Raw genomic sequence first — 10,332 nt, forward strand, 5'->3', positions numbered from 1 at the left:
TTAGTAGATATGCAATAGCTACCTGTCATGTGTCTCATGGGCATGTTAATTGCAGCAGGGCCTTATCTTATGTTAAATATATCACAAAAGACACTGCAGGGTTTGTCAGACTATATATCTTCCTCTGACTTGAAACAACTCACACTGAAGGACAGAGATGCATTTCATGATTGAAAATGAACGTAGAAGAGGAACATCTAAAAGGGTCTATTAAATCATACCAAAGCTCAAAAGCTACAGAGTAAAGAAGTGAAGCAACATAAACATTCATCCCCTAAACAGCCAAAGCCTCATTGCTAAGAGCTAACAAAAACAGCTTAGAGACTCTAGGATAACATGCAGCAATTATCAGTCCTGTGTTAAGGCTATCAAACACCACCTTTTCTTTCCTTTTTTTAAAATTAATCTTTATTGTTGAGAGTATTACAGATACCACCCCTTTTTTCCCATTGATCCCCTACACCCTGCATCTGCACCCCCCCCCACTAGGCCTTCACCTCACTATTGTATGTGTCCATGGGTTGTGCATATATGCATATAAGTACTTTGATTAATCTCTCCCCACCCACTCCCTCATCCCTACCTTCCCATTGGGATTCATCAGTCTGTTCAATGCTTCTGTGTCTCTGGATCTATTTTGTTTCTCAGTCTATTTTGTATATTAGATTCCACAAATGTGTGAGATCATGTAAAACTGAATAAGGAAGAATCAGAAAACCTGAATAGGCTAATAACAATGGATTAAATCGAAGCAGTAATAAAAAAAATTAAAAAAACTCCCAGCAAACAAAAGCCCTGGTATGGACAGCTTCACATGGGAGCTTTCTAATTCTTTAAGTTGTAGGGTTAGATAGTTTACTAAAAATTTTTCTTGCTTTTTGAGGTGGGCCTGCAGTGCTATGAACTTCCCTCTTAGGACTGCTTTTGCTGTGTCCCATAGATTTGGGGTTGTGTGTTCATTTTCATTTGTTTCCAGGAAGTTTTTGATTTCTTTCTTGATCTTATTGGTAACCCATTCATTGTTTAATAACATGCTATTTAGCCTCCATGTGTTTGAATGTTTTTGAGTGTTTTTACTGTAGTTGATTTCAAATTTCATGCCATTGTAATCTGAGGTGCTTGATATGATTTCAATCTTCTTGAACTTGTAGAGACTTGTTTTGTGTCCTAACATGTGGTCTGTCTTTGAGCATGACCCATGTGCACTTGAGAGGAATGTATATTCTACAGCTTTGGGGTGAAATGTTCTGTAAAAATCAATTAAATCCAATCTAATCTAGTGTGCCATTTAGAATCATTGTTTCTGTATTGATTTTTTGTATGGAAGATCTACCCAGTGAAGTCAGTGGGGTGTTAAAGTCCAACAACTATGACTGTATTGCTGTTGATCTCTCCCTTAAAGTCCTTAAGGATATTATTGATAGGTCCTTATTTATTGCCATTTTAATTCTTTCTGCCTATGTTTCTCTCTCTATTTCTTTTTTTTTTTTTAATTGAAGTAATTTAATTTATTTTTTAAATTTATCTTTATTGATTACAGAGAGAAGGGAAAGGGAGAGAGAGATAGAAACATCAATGATGAGAGAGTCATTGATTGTCTGCCTTCTGCATGCCCCCGACTGGGGATTGAGCCCGCAACCCGGGTATGTGCCCTGACTGGGAATTGAACCCCAATCCCTTGGATCCTAGGTTGATGCTCAACCACAGAGCCATGCCCGGCCAGGCTCTCTCTATTTCTTCTTATTATTACAGCAGTCCCTTTAACATTTCCTGCAATGCTGATTTGGTGGTGATAAACCCCGTTAGCCTTTTTGTGTGGGGGGGGGGAGCTCTTTATTTCACCATCTATTTCAGATCCTTGTTTTGCATTGCTTTCAATACTTCATGCCATTCCCTTCTGGCCTGTAGAGTTTCTGATGAGAAGTCAGATGACAGCCTTATAGGAGCTCCTTTGTAGGTAACAGATTGCATTTCTCTTGCTGCCTTTAAGATTCTCTCTTTGTCTTGAATTTTTGGCATTTTAATTATAATGTGTCTGGGCATGGGCCTCTTTGGATTCTTCTTGCTTGGGACTCTCTTTGCCTCCTGAACTTGTGTGACTTTTTCCTTCACCAGGTTAGGGAAGTTTTCTGCCATTATTTCTTCAAACGGGTTCTCTAACCTTTGCCTACTTTCAGCTTCCTCTGGCACTCTTATGATGCGAATATTGTTATGTTTCATGTTGTCCCACAGCTCCCTTAGACTATCCTTATGTTTTTTTATTGTTTTTTCTTTTGGATCTCTGAGTGATTTTTTCTACCCTATCTTCTAATTCACTGATACAATCCTCAGCTTCCTTTAATCTGCTGCTTATTCCTTCCAATGTATTCTTTATTTCTACTATGTCATTCTTCATTTCTGACTGATTTTTTATAGTTTCCATATCTTTTTTCATGCTGTTGAGCATCCTTACAATCAATATTCTGAACTCTATATCTGATAGATTGCTTATCTCTTTCATTTAGCTTTTTCTGGAGACTTCTCTTGTTCTTTCTTTTGAAGCTTGTTTTTTTGTCTCACCATTTTGGCTGCCTATTTGGGTTTGTTTCTATGTATTAGGTAGGCCTTCTAGGACTTTCAGTCTTTTTGGAAGGTGTCTGGTGCAGGCCAATGTTAGACGCTGTTTGGGAGTGGCCTTGAGTACCTTGTTTTGAGCTATCAACAACCCATGGCTTGAGGTCCCCTCTGTTGGGGCTGGGTGCACTTGGACAGGACCAAGATGCACACCAAAGTCTGCTTTTCCAAAGCCCAGGTCCAAAAGCAGATCAGGCAAAGACTCAAAGCACTCTAAAGTCTGCCTCTGCTGTAGGCTGATTAATCTGATTCTGTTAATGAGCCTCAGGCTGTAGAAACTCCATAGGGTGGGGGACCTGATTGTTATCAGTCTTTTAATGAGCTTCAGGCTGTATAAACTCTGGGTAGGGTGAGAAGTTTCCTAGTAGAGTGAGGTAAATGCTTTCCCCTTAGGCAAAAGCTGCTTGGAAGGTAAATGTCTGACTCTGCAGTATGCGGGAATGACTCAGCACAGGAATCCAGAGGGGTACCCTCTTAGCTCTATCTCCAGAGCCCACAACTCTAGATTCTCCCCACATAGCTCCAGTCCACACTGTGCTCCCTCTGCTGGAGCCCAAGATGAGTGGCTGCACACAAAACTTTGTGCCCTGGCCCTTTAAGAGGCTGCCTGCATTTCCAGCCATCTCTCCCTGGCAGACAGAAACCCAGCTGCTTTTTACAGCCAGAGGCTATGTGGGCACCTTTCTTAGTTTGGGTGCTCTTGGCTGGGAAGCCCAACCTTGGGCTTAGGCCCAAGTCCTCAGTGGGAACCCCCACAGCTGTGATATACCTCTAGACATTCAGCTGCTGCCTGTGGGAGCCCAGCCAGCCCTCTTGTGCCTCCACACTTCCTACCAATATCTACGTGGTCTCCACTTTTCCTCCTTGGTTATGAGGGTGCTCTCCAGCTTGTCTTCAGTTGCAATTGATTATTCAGAATGGCTTTTCTATATTTTAATTGTAATTCCAGTTTGGTCCTGGGAGAGTGTCAGTGTAGCTTTCACTCAGTCCACCCCCATCTTTAATCTTCCCAAACACCACCTTTTCCAAGAAAGGATTAGAAATCCACATCTCCACCAGCCTGTGCCCATGGAAACCATTCTGCCTGCAGAAACTTTCCCACCAGGAAACAAGCTAACATAGCTCCAAGTTGTTCCTCTAAGCAAAGTGTGAGGTGAAAATGACTCCTCTGGCCCTATGACTCACAAGTGTCCCATGATTTGAACATTTTCTTCCTACAATCACTCCCTTATCAAAATTAAACTTTAGTCTCTCAAAGCAAAGCAAATGATGGGTCAGTCTATCTGAACAAACAAGAGGTGATTCATTGGCTGATATGTCCTCCCAAAGTGGCAGAAGAAAAAAATTTATTGCTTGTCTCATGCATCTTTCCATCTGACCTGCAAAGCAAGCAGATTTAAAGTAACCTTAGCTTAGTGCTGAGGATTTTCTGGCCCAACTCCAAAGCCACTTCCATTATTTGCATTTTATACACACATATAAACACACAAAGACAAGCATTTTTGCCACACCAAGGTCATTCAATATCAGAACCATTAAATTAAATTCTCTCTAAAATGAAGCCCCATTATCAAGACTAATTAAATAATGACTAATGACTAAATACACTGAGAAGTGCCTCTGCTTTAGAAATGCTTACTCACTCTTCTGGCACACCTTACCAAGAACCTGGTTGTCAATAAAGTAAAGTTATTTGTATTATTAGGTTAAAACCCTTCCTACCTTCCCTCAGCCCCACTGTCACTTATACACCTGCCCACTACCACCATAAATTCAGGTTCTAGACAAATATGGAAAAGAATAAGACTTTAAAGTCTAGTGTTTGTTTGTTTGTTTTATATCCATTAGCATTTTAGCTTTAAAATGCTATTCTCTCATTTCCAGCACTCTCTCAGCCAAAGTCAGTTCCCATTCTATAATTCCACAGGCTGTGTCATTATGCATGGCTTATAGAGCTTTAGGGAAAAAAGTAGAATGTAAACAGTTCCATCCAAGCACACATTATCAAAGAGAGCAGACAGCGTGGGCGGGAAATATACAACCTTGAACATGACATCAGTATTTAAAGCGAAAATTTTCCCACAAAATATGGAAAAGGGGGAAGAAGAGAAGGAATTATACCCCAAATCTCATAAAGCCAGGGCAGGTTAAATTCTCACTGCTGGTGGTCATCTTGCTAGTATCAAATTTTGACAAGATAAAACTAACTCCCTTCAAACAAATTTTTGAAATCCAGGAAGGAGACTTTTCTGTCTACCTGGCACCAATACAAGTAAGACTAGACCATTCTCTTTCTATGACTTGATGCCCTTAATAGTCTATGGTTATAGTCCAAACAGGTTGATCTCAACATATTTCATTAAAGTCACAATTAGCTAGATAATGCCCAATACATAATATTCATTCCTACCTCTGTGCCTTTATTCACTCTGCTTCCTAAATCTTCTTTTCAAAAGTCCAACTTGTTCCTATATTTAGTTCATCTCACCTTCTTTATTAAGTCTCCCCTTCCTGAATATCTGGGGTAATAGTTTCTCAAGGTGTTGGGTTGTTTGTTTTTTTCCAATTGCAGTTAACAATTGATATTATACAGCATAGTGGTTAAACATTTAATAACTTATGAAGTGATCCGTCAAATAAGTCTAGTACCTACCTGGAACCATACATAGGTATTACAATAGTATTGACTATATTCGCTATGTTGCACTTTATATTCCTGTGACTATTTTGTAATTGCCAATTTGTACTTCTTAATCCCTTCCCATTTTTCACCTAGCCCCCCAAACATCGTCGTATGTGGAAACCATCAGCTTGTTCTCCATATCTATGAGTTTGTTTTGTTTATCTTTTTTTAGATTCCACATATAAATGAAATTATATCATACCTGTAAGAATGGCTATCATCAATAAATCAACAAACAACAAATGTTGGTGAGGATGTGGAGAAAAGGGAACCCTTGTGCACTATTGGTGGGATAGCAAATTGTTGTAGCCACTATGAAAAACAATATGGAGTTTCCTCAAAAAATTAAAAACTACCTTATGACAGCAATCCCACTTTTGGGTATTTATCTACCATCACATAGCCTTTTTATTTTTCCCGTGTTTCTCTTCTGTGTCTCTGTGTCAAATCCCCCTTTCCTTTCTCTTATAAAGATAACAGCCACTGGATTTAGGGCCCACCTTAATCCAGTAGAACCTCATCTTAACTCTATTATATCTGTTAAGACCCTATTCCAAACAAGGTCACACTCACAGGTACCAGGGATTAGGACTTGGTCTTTTTTGGTGGGAACACAATTCAACCCACTGCAACTGTGTAGGACACCAGTCTTCTCAAAAAATCACATCTGTATGCTTGAAATATTTCATAGCTTAATTTTTTTTTAAAAAAGGAATTATGTGAGTAGAAAGTAAAATTAGGTCACATAAATATACCCCCCCAAAACAAATGGGAACACCCACATTTTGCCAGTGATAAATAGTACAGATATTAATGAACACTTATGGAATATTTCCTGTATGTCAAATCTATACTGAATGCTTTACATACATTAACTCATACATCTGTCAAAACAATCATATATGGTATGTGTGGTAGAAGGAATAGAATAACAATGCAGTCTTCCCTCCCATCCAAGATGGCTACATCTGAATCCCCAGAGCCTGTGAATATGTTACTTTGCATAGAAAAAGGGTCATGTACATATGTGATTAAAGTTATGGGCCTTAAAATAGGGAGCTTATTCTGGATTATATGAATGCGCCCAATCTAATCACATCAACCCTTAAAAGTGGAGAGCTTTTCCAAGCTGAGTAAGCGAGAAGAGAGACAGACAGACACAGGAGGATGTGATAGCTAGATTTTAGTCCAGTTGAGAGCTTTGTCAGACTTCTGACCTACAAAACCGTAAGATGATAAATTTGTGTTGCTTTAAGGCACTAAGTTTGTGGTAATTTGTTATGGCAGCAGTAGAAAACTAACACAGTAGGTAAATAATAGTAGTTATTACTTATTATTATTATTACCACCATTTACAGATCAAAAAAGTAAACATCTCAGGAAGATTAAATAATATGCCTAAAGTCACGTAGGTAATAAGTAGCAAAACATGAATTTAGACAGAAGTATGTCTGACAGCAGAGGCCATGCTTTTGAGGGGGAGCAGAGTTTGCCATCCCAAAGTATGCCTTTTTAGGATATTGATTATTTTATGCTGGTTATTTTTAAAGAAACTCAAGATTCAAGGAAGGCCTTTTACCTCCCCCTTTACCTGCCTAAAAGAATTCAGATAGAAAAATCTGCTCCAGAAAGGAAGATCATCATAGCATCATAAATATGATCTAAGTGTGGCAGACAGCAGGGAACCTGGCAAAGGCTGTCTCTTAGACTCCCCTCTGTGTCTGGTTAGAATGACAAGAATCTATTTACTACATTTTTGCTCCTTCTTATCTACCTGTGAATTGCCTACCTTCTCTTAGAAGTCCAAACCACTAACCCCCTTTTTCCTTAGCTCAAGATAACATATAAGCGTCAATTGCCCAATTTGTCCTTAGATCCCATATTCTTATGGAACCCCATACATACATGCATAATAAATTTGGTTATTATCTTTCCATAAACAAATGTAATCATCTTTAATATGTTTTATATTCTTCTATGAGTGATCATCACATTCCTTACCCTTTTTTATTTTACTCAGGTCTTTCCTCCAAGTTGTTAATGCTTTATAACACACATCAAATATACCAAGAGGATGTAATATTTAAAGAACCAAAATGAGAAATTTGGAGATATAGAAAGATATTTTATAATGTGACTAATCACCTCCCTAGTTAGTTGGGGCTTTAAACTTTGAACATTTAGTCACAGATAAATACTCTTGTAGACAAATACCATTACAAAGAAGCCTGTATAAAAAGTATTTCGAAGTCCTATTAGATGACCTTGTACTCAGTAAAGGTGCTAATCTCTGCAGTACGTCACAAACTAGTGTATCAACACAGAGAGGAGATAAAAGCAAGCAGTGTGCTACAGGATTTGGCACATATCCTGGTGCAGCTTCCTGGAATTTCACTGTTACTCAAAGACTTTAAAGACAGGGAGAGATTCAAGTAATTTAGCTAAGTAATTAAAATCAATAGTTTTATTAAAATGAACAGTTTGTTTTTTTAATCCTCACCCGAGGATATTTTTTCCATTGTTTTTCAGAGGGTGGAAGGGAGAGAGAGAGAAAGAAACATTGATTCGAGAGACACATGGATTTGTTGCCTCCCGCACACACCCTGACTGGGGCCAGGGATCCAGCCTGCACCGGAGGCATGTGCCCTTGACCGGAATCAAACCTGGGACCCTTCAGTCCAGGGGCAATGCTCCAACCACTGAGCCAAACAGGCTAGGGCTAAAATGAACATTCTGAAGCAATGAGTTGTATTCATATAACTTTAAGGTAAAGTACAAGTATTCAAGGAAATATCTTGCTTTCAGAGGAACTTGAAAATTTCCCTCCTCACCCTCACGTTTATAGTAAAGTTTACCCTTCTCTTCAATTGGGATACTTTGGCAGAAAAATTTGAAAAGTCAAATATACAGCATCTCTGACAAGAAGCTATCCAGTCTCTATTTGAACATTTCATATAATGGGTGAGATTTTACCTCAAAGAAGCAAAGTACTATATTTTTCAAATGCATAAATAGATCTATATATGTGCATAATTTATGTGGTATGATCTTTATATATCAAAGTATATAAAAACATTAGCATTGCAATCTTTGGGTAATGATATGGCATTTCTATCTTCTTATGCTCTGTGAAATCATATTTTCCAAAACCTTATAATAAAAATAATAAAATGTCATGTTTAAAAAAAAAAAACCTTCAAGGGTGGGCTGGCTGCGTTACCTGCCTTGAACCAATATACCTTTAAGTACAACTGTGCCTGTATACTCTACACCGGCCCCCACCACCTGCTGGATTAGTCTCCTTCCAGTTAAAGGCTACTTTTTTCTTGAAGCATAAGAAGAGCAGCCTAAGCAATCTCAAAGCTGAAACTCTTCATTTGCTTGAGAGTTTCTGCCTGATGCACTCACTGGAACGTGGGTAGGTAAGAAGACAACAAAGCTGGGGCAACACAGGCCCACTTCCAGCTCTTGGGGGTCCATATGTAGGGTGCATGCGCTACTTGAGTCAGCGAGGTTCAAGGTTCACTTCTGCTCCCAGTGTACCCTGCGAGCTGAATCATGGAGCGCAGCAAAGGACTACGGTACAGTGAGGGAGAAGTTTACAACTCTCCTAGGGGCAAATTGTTAAGATATGCACAAATATCTCCCACAAGTCTTTTGGGGGACTTTAAGATACAGGTCTTAGGTAAAAAAGATGATACTCCAATTCATTTCTGTGAAAAATGCGAATTACCCATTAAAATCTATGGGTGGATGATTCCATGTAAGCATATGTTTTGCAATGGATGTACTATTTTAGATGGAAAAGAAGGCAGTAAGGTATGTCCAGACTGTGGTAATCCTGTGAGGCAAATTAAGATACACACACCAGGTTCTATCTTCATGTGCAATTGTGTTCAAGAATGTAAGAGAACGTATCTATCTTGAAGAGACTTAGATGCTCATATCAACTTACATCATACAAGAGCTTAAAGTCGTATTGCCTATAGTTAACTTGAAAATGTTCATTCTGGAAGATAAAACTTGGAACAAAGAGAAGATGGAGTGTATATAGATGGGCTGTTAAAAATGTAAAATGTGGTTGCATTATTAGTGGAGGCTCAAATTTGTGAAGGTTAAATACCATAATTTTTCCATTTGTTCATTTTGATTCTGAAAAGAAAGCTGATTTTGCTTGTTTCTGATTTTTTTAAAAAACTTGCTCTTAAAAAAGAAAGAAAAGAAAATGTTCATTTTTCATATTGCACCACCACCAACTGAAATCTCTGATTGTTTTACAATGCAGACAGACAAGCATCATATGAACTATATTCCACCAAAGCAATACATTGTACTACCACCTCCTTTACAACATGCGTTGAAGTCATATAATTAGCCAGGAGATGATATTTGTGCTCCTCCACCAGAATTAATTGTCTTTGGCTTCACCTCTACCTCCTTCTGTGAATCAGGAAACCTTTGTATTTCAACAAGAAAATAAAAATTTAATAACTCCCTATCAGAATGACTAAAATTCAGGTGAGCGCTACCACCTCCTGCTTCCACACCTGCTCTCCATCATCCCAAATATTGGGGTCAACCAGTGGCACTGAACTCTGGTCATATTATGTCTCCATAGCAACGTTCTGTACACACTATCTCCTCCACTGCCAGTAAGTCATCAAATGCCACTTCCTTCCCAGGCTGAAGATACTTCTCACTTGATTCATAGATAGGCTTCAGGTCCAGACTTCTATTCTACTGCCCTCTCCATAGACATATTATTGTTTAGATGCCACTTTATATGAAATATCTTTCTCCAGGACCTGCTCCACCTCAACAGGATAATTTGCTTGTAAATACACATTCTTCTCATGGTAATTCTCACTCTTTACCCCAGTTCACTGAAGATCAGGGAACTCTGAGCCCTCCACTTATATAACTAGGGGAAATGAGTCATGATATGTGCCCTGCACCCAGAAGGCCATCCCTTTCTCAATGAATGTAGGGTTTGTTTGTCTTCTCAAACATCACTTCTTGGACTGCATCATCCAGAT

General features: G+C 38.8%; 1 pseudogene; it reads left to right on the forward strand.

Annotated features, from left to right (window-relative positions):
* The first annotated feature begins 8,854 nt into the window (after positions 1–8,854).
* Positions 8,855–9,914, forward strand: LOC107537927 (E3 ubiquitin-protein ligase Hakai pseudogene; annotated as a pseudogene).
* Positions 9,915–10,332: the final 418 nt, after the last annotated feature.

Source organism: Miniopterus natalensis, chromosome X, assembly GCF_054644295.1.
Source record: "Miniopterus natalensis isolate mMinNat1 chromosome X, mMinNat1.hap1, whole genome shotgun sequence".
Lineage (NCBI taxonomy): Eukaryota > Metazoa > Chordata > Mammalia > Chiroptera > Miniopteridae > Miniopterus > Miniopterus natalensis.